Genomic DNA, 18,506 nt, shown 5'->3' with positions numbered 1-18,506 from the left:
TTTGAGATGTGTCTGTTACTTTAACTCTGTGAAGCATTTATTTGGGCTGCCATTTCTGAGGCTGGTAACTCTAATGAACGTATCCTTTACAGCAGAGGTAACTCTGGGTCTTCCTTTCCTGTGGCGGTCCTCATGAGAGCCAGTTTCATCATAGCGCTTGATGGTTTTTGCAACTGCACTTGAAGAAACTTTCAAAGTTCTTGAAATGTTCTGCATTGACTGACCTTCATGTCTTAAAGTAATGATGGACTGTCATTTCTCTTTGCTTATTTGAGCTGTTCTTGCCATAATATGGACTTGGTATTTTACCAAATAGGGCAATCTTCTGTATACCACCCATACCTTGTCACAACACAACTGATTGGCTCAAACACATTAAGAAGGAAATAAATTCCACAAATTCACTTTTAACAAGACACACCTGTTAATTGAAATGGATTCCAGGTGACTACATAATTTTTTTTTTTTTTTTTAGTCATTTTAGCAGACGCTCTTATCCAGAGCGACTTACAGTATTGAATGCATACATTTCATACATTCTTTTTTTTTTTTTATGTGCTGGCCCCCCGTGGGAATCGAACCCACAACCCTGGCGTTGCAAACACCATGCGTTGCTAACACCATGCTCTACCAACTGAGCTACAGGGAAGGCTGAAGCTGTTTGCGAGAATGCCAAGAGTGTGCAAAGCTGTCATCAAGGCAAAGGGTGGGTACTTTGAAGAATCTCAAATATATTTGAATTTGTTTAACTCTTTTTTTGGTTACTATATGATTCCATATGTGTTATTTCATAGTTTTGATGTCTTCACTATTATTCTACAATGTAGAAAATAGTAAAAACAAGGAAAAACCCTTGAATGAGTAGGTGTGCCCAAACTTTTGACCGGTACTGTATATCGGTTGTTATTGCCATATTTAAATGCCATTAGGATGCACCACTTTCTTTTTCACTCATGTACTAAATTGTTTTCATACTACACTGAAATCAATCAAATAATGTATTATGAGGAGCAGAGACTGAGAGACGAAACACAAATGTTCCAGTCACTTAATAGCAAATGGATTCATAATCGAGAGAAGCCCTTGAGTTGCTGATGATAATACACCATAACAATACCAATACTGAATTGCTAAACAAAAATATCTATAATGAATGAGGAGCACAGAGCAGAGTAAACAGTTTGAGGCCTGTGGTCCCTCCTTGGTCCCTGCAGTGGGAACGTCAGAACAAGGAAATGTTCCCCTCACCATTGATTGACACGCAGAGCTCTCAGTAATGTCCCATCAATTAGCTGAAGCTATCTATAAACAGCAGGCCTGCAGGACCTAATTAGCCTGTTGGTGAGTGACAAATGTATTTAATGTAACCATTGGCAACCACCAACCTCATTAGCGAACATTAAACTCTAATATGAAGGTTGTTATTGCCTTAATCACAGGAGAAACCCAATTAGACGGCAGGTTGGGGAAATGATTCTGGGTCAGAGATGTACGATGTGATTGTGGAGGCAGGGAAGGAAGGAGGGGACAGAGCAGTGCAACCTGAGATGACTTAGCCTGTGGGGGCATTGATAAAGGGAGGGAGGGGAAATGGTGGAGAGAGGGAGAGAAAGAGGTAATGTAGGGAGAGGCTAGAGGGTTAGAGGGAGAGAGTGGATATTTAGAGGGAGAGAAAGAGAGAGTGGTGGGGAGTGTAGGGAGAGAGGAGATTTTTTAATTACATCTTTTATTTCACCTTTATTTAACCAGGTAGGCCAGTTGAGAACAAGTTCTCATTTACAACTGCGACCTGGCCAAGATAAAGCATAGCAGTGCGACAAAAACAACAACACAGTGTTACACATAAACAAACGTACAGTCAATAACACAAAATAAAAGAAAAATAGGAAGATCTATGTACAGTGTGTGCAAATGTAGAAGAGTAGGGAGATAGGCAATAAATAGGTCATAGAGGTGAAAATAATTACAATTTAGCATTAATACTGGAGTGATATATGTGCAGTTGATGATGTGCAAGATACTGGGGTGCAAAAGAGCAAGAGGGTAAGTAATAATATGGGGATTAGGTAGTCGGGTGTGCTATTTATTGTGTACAGGTAGAGTGATCGGTAAGCTGCTCTGACAGCTGATGCTTAAAGTTAGAGAGGGAGATATAAGACTCCAGCTTCAGAGATTTTTGCAATTTGTTCCAGTCATTGGCAGCAGAGAACTGGAAGGATAGGCGGCCTAAGGAAGTGTTGGCTTTGGGGATGAACAGTGCAATATACCTGCTGGAGTAGGTGCTACGGGTGGGTGTTGCTATGGTGACCAGTGAGCTGAGATAAGGTGGGGCTTTACCTAACAAAGACTTATAGATGACCTGGAGCCAGTGGGTTTGGCGATGGATATGTAGTGAGGTCCAGCCAATGAGAGCATACAGGTCGCAGTGGTGGGTAGTTTATGGGGTGTTGGTGATAAAACGGATGGCACTGTGATAGACTACATCCAGTTTGCTGAGTAGGGTGTTGGGGGCTATTTTGTAAAGTACATCGCCAAAGTCAAGGATCGGTAGGATAGTCAGTTTTACGAGGGTATGTTTGGCGGCATGAGTGAAGGAGGCTTTGTTGCGAAATAGGAAGCCTAGATTCTAGATTTAATTTTGGATTGGAGATTCTTAATGTGAGTCTGTAAGGAGAGTTTACAGTCTAACCAGACACCTCGGTATTTGTAGTTGTCCACATATTCTAAGTCAGAAGCGTCCAGAGTGGTGATACTAGTCGGGCGGGAGGGTGCGGGCAGCAATCGGTTGAAGAGCATGCACTTAGTTTTACTAGCATTTACTAGCATTTACTAGCATTTAAGAGCAGTTGGAGGCAGTTGGAGGCAGTTGGAGTGTTGTATGGTGTTGAAGCTAGCTTGGAGGTTTGTTAGCACAGTGTCCAAAGAAGGGCCAGGTGTATACAGAATGGTGTCGTCTGCGTAGAGGTGGATCAGAGAATCACCAGCAGCAAGAGCGACATCATTGATATATACAGAGAAAAGAGTCGGCCCGAGAATTGAGCCCTGTGGCACACCCATAGAGACTGCCAGAGGTCCGTACAACAGGCCCTCCGATTTGACACACTGAACTCTATCTGAGAAGTAGTTGGTGAACCAGGCGAGGCAGTCATTTGAGAAGCCAAGGCTATTGAGTCTGCCGATAAGAATGTGGTGATTAACAGAGTCGAAAGCCTTGGCCAGGTTGATGAAGACGGCTGCACAGTACTGTCTTTTATCGATGACAGTTATAATATCGTTTAGGACGTTGAGTGTGAGTAAGAGTTGTTGAAACAATTTCGGTGGATAATTTTAGAAAGAGAGGGTCCAGATTTTCTAGCCCAGCTGATTTGTAGGGATCCAGATATTGCAGCTCTTTCAAAACATCAGCTGTTTGGATTTGGGTGAAGGAGAAGCAGGGGGGGGTTTGGGCAAGTTGCTGCAGGGGGTGCTGAGTTGTTGGCCGGGGTAGGGGTAGCCAGGTGGAAAGCATGTCCAGCTGTGGAAAAAGGCTTATTGAAATTATAGATTATCGTAGATTTATCGGTGGTGACAGTGTTTCCTATCCTCAGTGCAGTGGGCAACTGGAAGGAGGTGCTCTTATTCTCCATGGACTTTACAGTGACCCAAAACTTTTTGGAATTAGTGCTACAGGAAGCAAATTTCTCTTTGAAAAACCTAGCCTTAGCTTTCCTAACTGACTGAGTATATTGGTTCCTGTCTTCCCTTAAGAGTTGAATGTCACGGGGGCTATTCGATGCTAATGCAGAATGCCACAGGATGTTTTTGTGCTGGTCAAGGGCAGTCAAGTCTGGGGTGAAGCACGGGCTATATCTGTTCTTTGTTCTACATTTTTGATCAGAGCGATGAGAGAGATGTGGGGTATTGAGAGGCTTTGAGTGTGAGAGAGTGTTGGAGAGAGACTAGGCTGTGGTCGGGAAAGAGTGGCAGAGAGGAAGAGAGAGACAGACAGACAGAGAGAGGGGAGAGATTGAGAGAGTAGATGTTGAGAGAAAGCAGTAGAGGCAAAGCTGGAGGGGAGATGAGTAAGATGGTAATGTGAGAGAAAGTGAGAGAGGGGAGGGAGAGGAGGTGAGACAGGAGTGGCTGCGTGTGAGAGGAGAGGAGGTATGAAAGGTATACTTGTTTTTGGTATACAGTTCTTGTCATTGTTGTTCTGAACCCACTACCCGCAAGTCTTTGTGACATCGTCAAGTTTGGCACCCCCCACCCCCACCCGGTCCATTGTTTGTTTGCACCTGTTGGTCTGCCCTGTACGGAGCTCATATGCAGCCCTGTTGCTCCTGTTTTCTAGTCTGCCCTGTAGGTGCGTGACCGGTATCCAAACATGCATGGCTTGAGATGTGGTCACCGGTCGAGAGTGTGTAGCAAGCTACCTAGTTTAAATATCAGCTATCAATAACATTTATTTATAAAGCCCTTTTTACATCTGCCGATGTCAAAGTGCTATACAGAAACCCAGCCTAAAACCCCTGTCGTGTCTCTGCTATCATTAAATGTGAAGACTTATTTTATCAAATCAATTCTCTATGTGTAATTATTATTACGTGATAAAACTAATCATGTAAACTTTAATTAACAAGGAAGTCAGGGCACCACGGAAAATGTTGAGATTACAAAGTTATAATTTTCTGAATATAACTCTTCACATATTTTAATATCGGATCAATTAGTCTTCTATTAATTAATTATTACCTGTTACTGTCAGTCTTATCTGAACGTCGTAAAATGCTTGGTTATCTGCACGAACCCTAGTTTCCATAATGAATCAGCAATATACAAATTGGCTTAATCATTTATTTACTAACTAACTAAATAATCACAGAACATTTTTGACATGCGTTTTTCAGGATTTATTTGTTGTTATTCTGTCTCTCACTGTTCAAATAAACCTACCATTAAAATTATAGACTGATAATTTCTTTGTCAGTGGGCAAACGTACAAAATCAGCAGGGGATCAAATACTTTTTTCCCTCACTGTACGTAATTTCTAGCTGCAGACTAGTAATTCGTGTTGTCTAGAATTTTTTCCTTCTGTAGTGAATCGACAGTCTCAGAGTGTAACCATTTCCAGCCGTGTAGCCAATGCTCCACATGGGATGGTTTTCTAGTCTTATGGTTTGCGTGGTCTTAACCATTTGAGATGTCCGGCTTACCGTGGGTCTCTGACATAAATGTAAATTTTGTCACGAGTGATTTTATACTCTTCTGGGAAAAGGGGGCGTTCCATGATGCTGTGTCATGTCTGTGCTCACGAGGGCGGGGCCACTGACTAGTTAATCTTCATATGAAAATCCATACTCTCATTTAGAAGGTTAACATCACATTACATCTTTTCACAAATAGTTTCATGTTTAATGACATATGTTTCACAATATTTAGATGTAAACCTGACAGCTGGGAAATGTACACTTTAAGAGATACCCTTATGTGTGTTTCATGTCCTTCATGAGATCACCAAATGAAACACACTCAACATAACTGTGTCCACGGATCATTCTATCCTTCTCAAAAGTAGAAGGAATGTTTAATTCTCCCATTTTGGGGATTTAGAAGTTTGGCCAAGTGAAGTGCTTGGTTCTCTTTCTGTGCTATCTCCCTCTCTTTCTACATGACCAGGGGGAAAGAATCTCTGCCAGGAATTTATGACCTGAGATAACAAAATCTGGGTTTAGGAGAGAGAGTGAGAGAGGGGGGCAATGCACATGTAGAAGCACAGTGGCTAGGAAAAACTCCCTAGAAAGGCAGGAACCTAGGAAGAAACCTAGATAGGAGCCAGGCTCTGAGGGGTGGCGAGTCCTCTTCTGGCTGTGCCGGGTGGAGATTATAACAGTACATGACCAAGATGTTCAAACGTTCATAGATGACCAGCAGGGTCAAATAATAATAATCACAGTGGTTGTAGAGGTTGCAACAGGTCAGTACCTCAGAAGTAAATGTCTGTTGGCTTTTCATAGCCGATCATTCAGAGTTAGAGACAGCAGGGGCGGTAGAGAGAGCGAGTCGAAAACAGCAGGTCTGGGACAAGGTAGCACGTCCCGTGAACAGATCAGGGTTCCCTAGTCACAGGCAGAACAGTTAAAACTGGAGCAGCAGCACGACCAGGTGGACTGGAGACAGCAAGGAGTCATCAGGCCAGGTAGTCCTGAGGCATGGTCCTAGGGCTCAGGTCCTCTGAGAAAAGAGAGAGAGAGAGAATGAGAGGGAGCATACTTAAATTCACACAGGACACCGGATAAGTCAGGAGAAATACTCCAGATATAACAGACTGACCCTAGCCCCCCCGACACATAAACTATTGCAGCATAAATACTGGAGGCTGAGACAGGAGGACTCGGGAGCAGCAGCATAACATTTTATTTGGTCTGGTTGGCTGATAGCCTACGCTCAGCAGAAAGACAGAGGGGAGCGTTTGCCTCTAGAACCTTCCAACCCAACTCCATCCCTTCTTCAGTCGGAAGTTGCAAGTGTGTCAGGGAAGCATCAACACAGATAGTCTAGAGACTCTAGCTAACCACTATATACTACAATATCTACACAAGCCACTAGCCAGACAGCCATATAGGCCTACCATAAAATAGAAGATTATGAATATTTTATAAAACAGTAAGTTTGGATCGTGGATGCTGATTGGTTCACAATTATTAAAGGAAAATGCCATGATGCCATAATGCCATAATTGCCTTTCAAGTAGCAATGCCCATCCACTGTCCTGCAGTCCAGTCAGGCATTCATAAATGTAATCTCCCCCGAAAAAAACCATCTAGACATTATTTCCCCATGCTTCTTGCCCAGCATTTGAGTTTGGCACAGTGGAGGTTAATATAAAACTTTTATTTTTGCGATCTCCACTGTGCCATGCATATGAATGTGATAAGACAAAAAGCTTTTCCGATCCAGGCGAATTCATTTATCAGAAACATTATAATGGATATACAGTATCCAAAGAATTGGCAATAGAAACAAAGGTAAAACAAATGAAAATGCACAGTTTTCTGTCATTTCAGCTGCTTGATGTGATTGTGTGTTAGCCTTAGTTTACTAGCTAGCTAGCAAAAGATAACTAACATTATATATTTTCATGATAATCTAGCTACCCCTACACCGGCCAACAGCTCAGCACCCCCTAGAGCAACGAAATTGTTGCAACCCCTATTACTAGCCTGTTCAACCTCTCTTCTGTATCGTCTGAGATCCCCAAAGATTCAAAGGGGGAGACACTCTAGACCCAAACTGTTGTAGACCTATATCGATCCTGCCTTGCCGTTCTAAAATCTTCGAAACCCAAGACAACAAACAGATCACCGACCTTTTCAAATCCCACTGTACCTTCTCCACTATGCAATTAGGTTTCCGAGCTGGTCATGGGTGCACCTCAGCCACGCTCAAAGTCCTAAACAATATCATAATCGCCATCGATAAAAGGCAGTACTGTGCAGCGATCTTCATCGAGCTGGCCAAGGCTTTCGACTCTGTCAATCACCACATTCTTATCGGCAGACTCAATAGCCTTGGCTTCTCAAATGACTGCCTCGCCTGGTTCACCAACTACTTCTCAGATAGAGTTCAGTGTGTCAAATCGGAGGGCCTGTTGTACGGACCTCTGGCAGTCTCTATGGGGGTGCCACAGGGTTCAATTCTCGGGCTGACTCTTTTCTCTGTATATATCAATGATGTCGCTCTTGCTGCTGGTGATTCTCTGATCCACCTCTACGCAGACGACACCATTCTGTATACATCTGGCCCTTCTTTGGACACTGTGTTAACAAACCTCCAAACGAGCTTCAATGCCATACAACACTCCTTCCGTGGCCTCTAAGTGCTTTTAAATGCTATTAAAACTAAGTGCATGCTCTTCAACCGATTGTTTCCTGCACCCGCCTGCCCGACTAGCATCACTACTCTGGACGGTTTTGACTTAGAATATGTGGACAACTACAAATACCTAGGTGCCTGGTTAGACTGTAAACTCTCCTTCCAGACTCACATTAAGCATCTCCAATCCAAAATTAAATCTAGAATTGGCTTCCAATTTCGCAAGAAAGCCTCCTTCACTCATGCTGGCAAACATACTCTCGTAATACTGACTATCCTACCGATCCTTGACTTCGGCAATGTAATTTACAAAATAGTCTCCAACACTCTACTCAGCAAACTGGATGTAGTCTATCACAGTGCCATCCATTTTGTCACCAAAGCCCCATAAACTACCCACCACTGTGACCTGTATGCTCTCGTTGGCTAGCCATCACTACATATTCGAACCCACTGGCTCCAGGTCATCTGTAAGTTTTTGCTAGGTAAAGCCCCGTCTTATCTCAGCTCATTGATCACCATACCAACACCAACGAGTAGCATGTGCTCCAGCAGGTATATTTCACTGGTCATCCCCAAAGCCAACACTTCCTTTGGCCGCCTTTCCTTCTTATATATCCGTCTCTAACTTTAAGCATCAGCTGTCAAAGCAGCTTACCGATCACTGTACCTGTAGACAGGCAATCTGTAAATAGCACACCCAACTACCTCATCCCCATATTGTTATTTATCCTCTTGCTCTTTTCCACCTCAGTATCTCTGCTTGCATATCATCATCTGCACATCTGTCACTCCAATTTTAATGCTAAGTTGTAATAATTTCGCCTCTATGGCCTATTTATTGCCTTACCTCCCTTCTCTTCTACATTTGCACACACAGTACATCGATTTTTCTATTGTGTTATTGATTGTACGTTTGTTTATGTGTAACTCTGTGTTGTGGTTTTTGTCGCACTGCTTTGCTTTATCTTGGCCAGGCCGCAGTTGTAAATGAGAACTTGTTCTCAACTGGCCTACCTGGTTAAATAAAGGTGATGTCACGTCCTGACCATAGAAAGCTTTTATTTTCTATGGTCGAGTAGGTCAGGGCGTGACAGGGGGTTTTGTCTAGTTTATATTTTCTATGTTGTGTGGTTCTAGTTTCTGTATTTCTATGTTGTTGTTTTTTGGGATGATCTCCAATTAGAGGCAGCTGGTCATCGTTGTCTCTAATTGTGGATCGTATTTAGTAGTTGTTTTTTCCACCTGGGTTTGTGGGAAATTATTTTGAGTAAGTGTATGTTGCACCTCTTCGTCACGGTTTGTTGTTTTGTTTATTAGTTTATTTATATGTCTTGCAGAGTTTCACAGTTAAAATAAAATGTGGAACAATACATACGCTGCGCCTTGGTCTTCCTTGAACGACGATCATGACAGAATCTCCCACCACCAAAAGACCAAGCAGCGTGGTCAGGACAAATGGACATGGGAGGAAATCCTGGACGGGAAAGGACCCTTGGAGGCAGGCCGGGGAGTATCGCCGTCCGAAGGAGGAGATTAAAGCAGCGAGAGCAAAGCGGCGATGATACGAGTAACTAGCACGGCAACGACGGAAGCACGAGAGGCAGACCCCTCCCAAAAAATGGGGGGGGGGGGGGGGGCACACGGGCGAAGCCGAGGGTTGAGTTTGAGAGCGAAGATGAATATTGGGAGAGACTGAGCGAGGAGTACTGTGAGATAGTTGAGGGGGGTGATGAGAGAGAGCTGTTGGTTTGGCGTAGTATGTACGGCATTTTCCCTGAGGAGCGTGTTAGACGTCAGATGCCACCTGAGTTAGCTCCCCGTTCTCATCCCGAGAGTGTGTTAAAGTCCCGGTACAAATGAGGCCCGCTATATGCACCAGGTCTTCAGTGAGCCTTCACAGCCCAGTACGTCCTGTGCCAACTCTCCGTACTCACCGTGGGGAGTGTGTGACCGGTCAGGCACCATGTTTTGCGGTGATATGCACGGTGTCTCCAGTGCGCATTCACAGCCCAGTGCGTCCTGTGCCAGCACCCCGCACTTGCGGGCTAAAGTGAGCATCCAGCCAGGACGGATTGTGCCAGCTCTACGCTCCAGACCTCCAGTGGGCCTCCACAGTCCAGTACGCCCTGTTCCTGCTCCCCGCACTCGCCCTGAGGTGCGTGTTACCAGTCTGGTGCCACCTGTGCCAGCCCCATGCATCAGGCCTCCAGTGCGCCTGCCCAATCCGGGGTGTCCTGTTCCTTCTCTCCGCACTCGCCCTGAGGTGTGTGTTACCAGTCTGGCGCCACCTGTGCCAGCCCCACGCATCAGGCCTCCAGTGCGCCTTTCCAGTCCAGAGCATCCGGCGACAGTTCCCAGTCCAGAGCTACCGGCGACAGTTCCCAGTCCAGAGCTACCGGCGACAGTTCCCAGTCCAGAGCTTCCGGCGACAGTTCCCAGTCCAGAGCTTCCGGCGACAGTTCCCAGTCCAGAGCTTCCGGCGACAGTTCCCAGTCCAGAGCTTCCGGCGACAGTTCCCAGTCCAGAGCTTCCAGCGACGTCCCCCAGTCCGGAGCATCCAGCGACGTCCCCCAGTCCGGAGCCTCCTGAGACAATCGGCAGTCCAGAGTCTCCAGTGGCGGTCTGCAGTCCAGAGTCTCCAACGGCGGTCTGCAGTCCAGAGTCTCCAGCGGGGGTTCCCAGTTCAGAGCCTCCGTTGATGATCTACGATCCGGTTCTTCCTCCGACGATCCAAGGTCCGGTGATAAAAAAGCGGAGGGATCAGCGGGCGGAGCCGGGGCGGAGCCCCGAACCGGAGCCGCCTCCTATGCGGGCGGATAAGCAGGATGAGTGGGTTCTTCGTCCCACACCAGAACCGCCTCCGATGCAGGAGGAGTCGCGGGATGAGAAGGTTCTTCATCCTGCACCAGAACCGCCACCGACATTAGACACCCACCCTAACCCTCCCTTTTTTTTCTTCAGGTTTTGCATTCGTTGTCCGCACCTTTGGGGGGGGGGGGGGGTACTGTCACGTCCTGACCATAGAAAGCTTTTATTTTCTATGGTAGAGTAGGTTAGGGCGTGACAGGGGGTTTTGCCTAGTTTATATTTTCTATGTTGTGTGGTTCTAGCTTCTGTATTTCTATGTTGTTGTTTTTTGGGATGATCTCCAATTAGAGGCAGCTGGTCATCGTTGTCTCTAATTGTGGATCGTATTTAGTAGTTGTTTTTTCCACCTGGGTTTGTGGGAGATTATTTTGAGTAAGTGTATGTTGCACCTCTTCGTCACGGTTTGTTGTTTTGTTTATTTGTATGTCTGGCATAGTTTCCCAGTTTAAATAAAATGTGGAACGATACACATGCTACGCCTTGGTCTTCCTTGAACTACAATCGTGACTGGTGAAATAAAAATAAAATTAATATTTAATCCATTTTTAATTCAGGCTGTATGTAACACAACAAAATGTGTAATAAGTTAAGGGGTATGAATACTTTCTGAATGCACAGTAGATTATTTATTATATCAATATTTAATTAAGTTCTTGTCGCTCATCATCATTGAACCTTTTTTATGTTTTTTTCAATTTTTTTTATTTGTAATTTTTTAAAACATTTTTCTCATCATTGAACCTTTGCTAACTAGCTACATTCCAATGATTTGTTTAGCATAGCAACAGAAAAACATAGAATGAACAACTGGATCAAACATGAGAATAGAATTAATGACCAGCATGTTTGGTTAGCAACTTCAGAATCTCAGAACTAACAACTGGCTTTTGCCCAGACTATATCGACTGGTGGAAGGATTAAATAAAATTAATTTACTCATTAAAATAACATTTTTAATAAAAACCATAGTTAATGTTTTTTTTAAATATGTTGTCAACCGTTATGTTAAAGCAATAAGTTCCTCGAACCCAGGAATTATCGTCTCGGGCCTAAGAACAGCCCTTAGTTGGGAGTTATCACACGATAATCAACGGGGTCTCATACCTTATTGCTTAAATATTTTTACGTTATTATATCCAATCAGTAAAAAAGGAATCGAGCTATCTAACTAGCAGATTTACATAAATTATCAACCCACCCTCTTTACCCAATGTCAATCATGTCTTTAAAAGGCACTTTAAAACCTGTTGGGGCTAGGGGGCAGTATTTGCACGCCGGATAAAAAACATACCCGATTTAAACTGGTTACTACTCTTGCCCAGAAACGAGAATATGCATATAATTAGTAGATTTGGATAGAAAACACTCTAAAGTTTCTAAAACTGTTTGAATGGTGTCTGTGAGTCTAACAGAACTCATATGGCAGGCCAAAACCTGAGAAGATTCCATACAGGAAGTGCCCTGTCTGACAATTTGTTCTCCTTCTGTGGCATCTCTATCGAAAATACAGCATCTCTGCTGTAACGTGACATTTTCTAAGGCTTCCATTGGCTCTCAGAAGGCGCCAGAAAGTGGAATGACATCTCTCCTGTCTCTGGGCGAAAAACAGCAGGAGATTTTGTGAGTGGTCAGGCTGGGAACAGTGACACTGGAGATGCGCGTTCAAGAGAATTCTCTATTTTTTTCTTTCAGCCTTTGAATGAATACAACGTCGCCCGGTTGGAATATTATCGCTATTTTACGAGAAAAATAGCATAAACATTTATCTTAAACAGCGTTTGACATGCTTCGAAGTACGGTAATGGAATATTTAGATTTTTTTTGTCACGAACCCTTCGGATACTGACCTGAACGCACAAACAAAACGGAGGTATTTGAATATAACTATGGATTATTTGGAACCAAAACAACATTTGTTGTTGAAGTAGAAGTCCTGGGAGTGCATTCTGACGAAGAACAGCAAAGGTAATCAAATTTTTCTTATAGTAAATCTGAGTTTGGTGAGTGCCAAACTTGGTGGGTGTCAAAATAGCTAGCCGTGATTGCCGGGCTATGTACTCAGAATATTGCAAAATGTGCTTTCGCCGAAAAGCTATTTTAAAATCTGACACCGCGATTGCATAAAGAAGTTCTGTATCTATAATTCTTAAAATATTTGTTATGTATTTTGTGAACGTTAATCGTGAGTAATTTAGTAAATTCACCGGAAGTTTGCGGTGGGTATGCTAGTTCTGAACATCACATGCTAATGTAAAAAGCTGGTTTTTGATATAAATATGAACTTGATTGAACAAAACATGCATGTATTGTATAACATAATGTCCTAGGAGTGTCATCTGGGTGAAGATCATCAAAGGTTAGTGCTGCATTTAGCTGTGGTTCTGGTTTTTGTGACATATATGCTTGCTTTGAAAATGGCTGTGTGATTATTTTTGGCAGGGTACTCTCCTGACATAATCTAATGTTTTGCTTTCGCTGTAAAGCCTTTTTTGAAATCGGACAATGTGGTTAGATTAAGGAGTGTCTTGTCTTCGAAATGGTGTAAAATAGTCATATGTTTGAGAAATTGAAGTTATAGCATTTTTGAGGTATTTGTATTTCGTGCCACGCGATTCCATTGGATATTGGTGAGGCGCTCCGCTAGCGGAACGTCTGTCCCTAACAGGTTAATGTCATGAGTATCGAGAGCAAACGTCCCACCTTGCCCAGGGAGGTTAACTAGCTTGCTTACAATTTGTGATGAGTGAGTGTGTTATTGCAGAAATAAATATGCAAAAAAATGTCCCGATGGGTGTCCCTTTTTCCCATTTTGAGCACCTACCCCCTGAAAGGTCTGTGCACGGCCCTGACCCCAAGGCAGTCTGGGAACTTGATTTAACTTTGCCAGTTGTCTAGTGTTCCACTGTGAGGTCATCCTTAATGCATGACTTTAAATCCATCAAACATTACTACTGCATCTGAAGGAGAGTAATAATAAAAGTCACAGAGCCTTCAGGATGACATGCACTTGTCATGTTGGACTGCTGTCACAGCAGCTGGAAAATGCCAAGGTTCTTAAAGGACTGGCTGATTGGAGGATGTGTGTGTGTACCTCCCTCAACACTCGTCACAGACTTAATAAACACCCTAGTGTACAGTACGTGAGGAGTGGTGTGATGTGAAGGACAGCGCTGTGTGTGTTTGTGTGTCTGATAGAGCAGAGGACACTTCAGCGGACATGCCCCTGATGATTTCAGCAAGAATCTGTCTGCTAGCTCATTAGCACATCCACTCTGGTGGCAAATATCCAGCTCCATGGACCACACACATGCACGTGCCGTATGCACACACACTCACGCAAGGGTAAACACACAGACACATAGTCCCTCCCCTCACAGACACACACACTTATGCAAATACGCACACCCACGCGTTGTTTCACATCACCCCAAAGTCTCCTTCATGCATCTTTAAATGCATTAATTGATTAATCAATCAATTAACTAATAATTGTATCTCTCCCCTCTGACATGGGTTGTTAGTATGGCAGACATCTTGCCAGCTGCCGATGCAGAGAAACACCAGATAGGCATTGCCAATTAAATGAGAAGGAGAGGAAAAGTGTGGTGTGTGTGTGTCATTCTTCAAAGTTATGTCTCTCCTCCCCTTGAGGCAGGCTAAGACACAGCTGTCCTTGACACATCCTTTATACTTATATCCAGTGGGTGTTGTGTCCAACCTTTATTTCACTCCTTCCCTTCATTCCTCCCTCCTTCTGTCCCCATTGCACTATTCCCTTCTCCCTCTGTCCCACCCCTCCATCAGTAGTCACCTTCCAGGGAATTGACTGGCACCTCATCAAGGATGTTCCCGTTAAGTCATTAATCCTGCTTATCAAGGACAAGATTTCAATCAGTTTGGGATTACAACAATTATTCATTCCATTTTCGCTCTGTGACGTACAAGTCAGTACCCACTGGGCACAGACGTCAATTCAAATTCTATTCCACATTGACTCAATGTAATTTCTTTTAAATTACGTGGAAACAACATTTATTCAACCAGTGTAAGACCTGTGGGCATATACTGTAAGTCAAATGAAAATGTATACAAAGAGAGAGGAAGGGGGGAATAGGTAGATAGAGAGAGGCAGACAGAGAGGGAGCTATAGAGGGAGAGAGAGAAAGAGAGCGAGCGAGAGACTGTCAAGGGCAGGGGGAAGAGAAGCCCCGTCACCAGTCTTACCAGCAGGCATCGCCTGTTTTACTGACGACAGCTTGGCTTGGCTGATCCTGTCTCAGCCCTCAGCCCCTCGGCTTGCTTTAGTGGCCCACCAACTTTCTGCTGTAGGTGTTTTTTTTACAGGCAAAAGTGGGACACTCATTCCCTGCCTCCTTTCAATGCCCCCACTCCTGCATATTTCAGAAGCCTGCTCTGAGCTATATTTGTATATCCATTAGATAAAAAACCTCAGCCATGTCAAAGAGTAACGTTGACTATAACCTTGGGCCGATTAAAACAGCTAAAGTATATATTTTTAGTGTTTTAGTGTTTCAGTGAATTGTTAGTGAGGGAGGCCCTGCTCTCTTGCTTCCCCAGTTGTTTAGTTAATTTTCATGCCAATCTCCTTTGCATTAGCGTAGCCTCTCCTGTAGCCTATCAACCATGTGTCGGTCTATCCCTGTTCTCTCCTCTCTGCACAGGCCATACAAACGCTTCACATCGCGTGGCCGCTGCCACTCTAACCTGGTGGTCCCAGCGCGCACGACCCACGTGGAGTTCCAGGTCTCCGGCAGCCTCTGGAACTGCCGGTCTGCGGCCAACAAGGCAGAGTTCATCTCAGCCTATGCTACCCTCCAGTCCCTCGACTTCTTGGCGCTGATGGAAACATGGATTACCACAGAAAACACTGCTACTCCTACTGCTCTCTCCTCGTCTAACCACGTGTTCTCGCACACCCCGAGAGCATCTGGTCAGCGGGGTGGTGGCACTGGAATCCTCATCTCTCCCAAGTGGACATTCTCTCTTTCTCCCCTGACCCATCTGTCTATCTCCTCCTTTGAATTCCATGCTGTCACAATCACTAGCCCATTCAAGCTTAACATCCTTACCATTTATCGCCCTCCAGGTACCCTTGGAGAGTTCATCAATGAGCTTGACGCCTTGATAAGTTCCTTTCCTGAGGATAGCTCACCCCTCACTGTTCTGGGTGACTTTAACCTCCCTACGTCTACCTTTGACTCATTTCTCTCTGCCTCCTTCTTTCCACTCCTCTCCTCTTTTGACCTCACCCTCTCACCGTCCCGTCCCCCACTCACAAGGCAGGCAATATGCTTGACCTCATCTTCACTAGATGCTGTTCTTCTACTATCTCACTGCAACTCCCCTCCAAGTCTCCAATCACTACCTTGTATCCTTTTCCCTCTCGCTCTCCTCCAACACTACTCACTCTGCCCCTACTCAGATGGTATTGCGCCGTCGCAATCTTCGCTCTCTCTCTCCTGCTACTCTCTCCTCTTCCATCCTATCATCTCTTCCCTCTGCTCAATCCTTCTCCAACCAATCTCCTGATTCTGCCTCCTCAACCCTCCTCTCCTCCCTTTCTGCATCCTTTGACTCTCTTTGTCCCCTATCCTCCCGACCGGCTCGGTCCTCCCCTCCTGCTCCGTGGCTTGACGACTCATTGCGAGCTCACAGAACAGGGCTCCGGGCAGCTGAGCGGAAATGGAGGAAAACTAGCCTCCCTGCAGACCTAGCATCTTTTCACTCCCTCCTCTCTACATTTTCCTCCTCTGTTTCTGCTGCAAAAGCCACTTTCTACCACTCTAACTTCCAAGCATCTGCCTCTAACCCTAGGAAGCTCTTTGCCACCTTCTCCTCCCTCCTGAATCCTCCTCCCCCTCCCCCCCTCCTTCCTCTCTGCGGATGACTTCGTCAACCATTTTGAAAAGAAGGTCGACGACATCCGATCCTCGTTTGTTAAGTCAAACGACACCGCTGGTCCTGCTCACATTGCCCTACCCTATGCTTTGACCTCTTTCTCCCCTCTCTCTCCAGATGAAATCTTGCGTCTTGTGATGGCCGGCCGCCCAACAACCTGCCCGCTTGACCCTATCCCCTCCTCTCTTCTCCAGACCATTTCCGGAGACCTTCTCCCTTACCTCACCTCGCTCATCAACTCATCCTTGACCACTGGCTACGTCCCTTCCGTCTTCAAGAAAGCGAGAGTTGCACCCCTTCTCAAAAAACCTACACTCGATCCCTTCGATGTCAACAACTACAGACCAGTATCCCTTCTTTCTTTTCTCTCCAAAACTCTTGAACGTGCCATCCTTGGCCAACTCTCCAGTGAAACAAGCCTACCAGACAAGCTTAATTCCTTCTATGTTCGCTTTGAGGCAAGCAACACTGAACCATGTATGAGAGCACCAGCTGTTCTGGACAACTGTGTGATCTCACTCTCCGTAGACGATGTGAGCAAGACCTTTAAAACAGGTAAACATTCCCTGTTCACCCACAACTGCGTGGCGGCAAACGACTCCAACACCATCATTAAGTTTGCTGACGACGTACCCGTGGTTTGCGTGATCACCAACGACAATGAGAGCAGTGTACACAACCTTTCCCTCAACGTGAGCAAGACATAGGAGCATATCGTGGTCTACAGGAAATGGAGGATAGCGCACACCCCCATCCATATCGACAGGGCTGTAGTGGAGCAGGTCGAGAGCTTCAAGTTCCTTGGTGTCCACGCAAGGCAAGCGGTACCGATACAGCAAGTCTGGAATCAACAGGACCCTGAACAGCTTCTACCCCCATAACATAAAACTGCTAAATAGTTAGTTAAATAGTTAACCATTAGCTATATTGCTACATATCTACATTGACCCTTTTTGCATGTACTCTTTTTACTTATCACATATGCTGCTGCTACTGTTTATTATCTATCCTGTTGCCTAGTTACTTTATCTCTACCTATATGTACATATCTACCTCAATTACTTCGTACCTCTGCACATTGACTCGGTACTGGTAGTCTGTGTACATAGTCAAGTTCTCGTTACTCATTCTGTGTTTAGTCCTTGTGTTATTATTTTTCTATTATTTCTAGCAAGCATTTCACTGTTAGTCTACACCTGTTGTCTATGAAGCATGTGACAAATAAAATGTGATTTGATTTGAGGTGATGATGGGGAGGAGGGGGTCTTGATCTGGTAAAGGAGGAAATGGATAACAGTATAGCTAAAGAAGAACATGTGATTGTGACTATGTAGGGAGGCAAGGGATTGTCCCTGCAGGGTCCAGGAGATACAGGTAGCAGCATGTGAAGGGGTGTAAGGCTGTTTCAGACACCATGAAGTAGGCTAACTGATAAAGACATTAGAAAGTACAATGGTGGCAAGGGGAAATACTTTTGTCCAACAGTTTAGGGTGGCATGAAGTAACTGATGAAGTGAGTAGCTAGGACTTAAGGGGTCAAAGGTGAAAAATAGTGGTGAAGCATATAGGGGGTAAGAGTTGAACAGAGCAGGGTGTAAGATTTGAAGCGGGCAGGGGGTAATGGCCAGGCGGTGGCACCGGAGGTCTCCTGGGCTCTGGGATAATGAGGGCTGTCGCTGCAGGCTTAGTGTTCACGCCTGACTTACCTCATCCCTCACTAGAACACAGAGAGGAGGAGAGGAGAGAGGGGGAGTAGAAAGGTAGAGAGGACAGGGAGGGACAGAAGAGAGGGATTAGAGGAAGGGGGCTGCATTAAGGGCCTTGTTTGGGAGGAAGGGTAGGGAGGAAAGGAGAGGAGAGGCAG

The 18,506-nt window shown here is 44.9% G+C and overlaps 1 non-coding gene across 1 annotated transcript; it reads right to left on the bottom strand.

Moving 5' to 3' along the window:
• Nucleotides 1-560: 560 nt before the first annotated feature.
• trnaa-agc (transfer RNA alanine (anticodon AGC)) lies at nt 561-652 on the bottom strand. Its single transcript is given in 2 exon segments — nt 561-596; nt 613-652. It is a non-coding gene; the product is annotated as a tRNA-Ala (tRNA).
• Nucleotides 653-18,506: the final 17,854 nt, after the last annotated feature.

The sequence above is a fragment of the Salmo salar genome, chromosome 16 (genome assembly GCF_965601325.2).
Source record: "Salmo salar chromosome 16, fSalSal1, whole genome shotgun sequence".
NCBI classification, from domain to species: Eukaryota; Metazoa; Chordata; class Actinopteri; order Salmoniformes; family Salmonidae; genus Salmo; species Salmo salar.
This window is presented reverse-complemented; position numbering and strand designations above follow the sequence as displayed.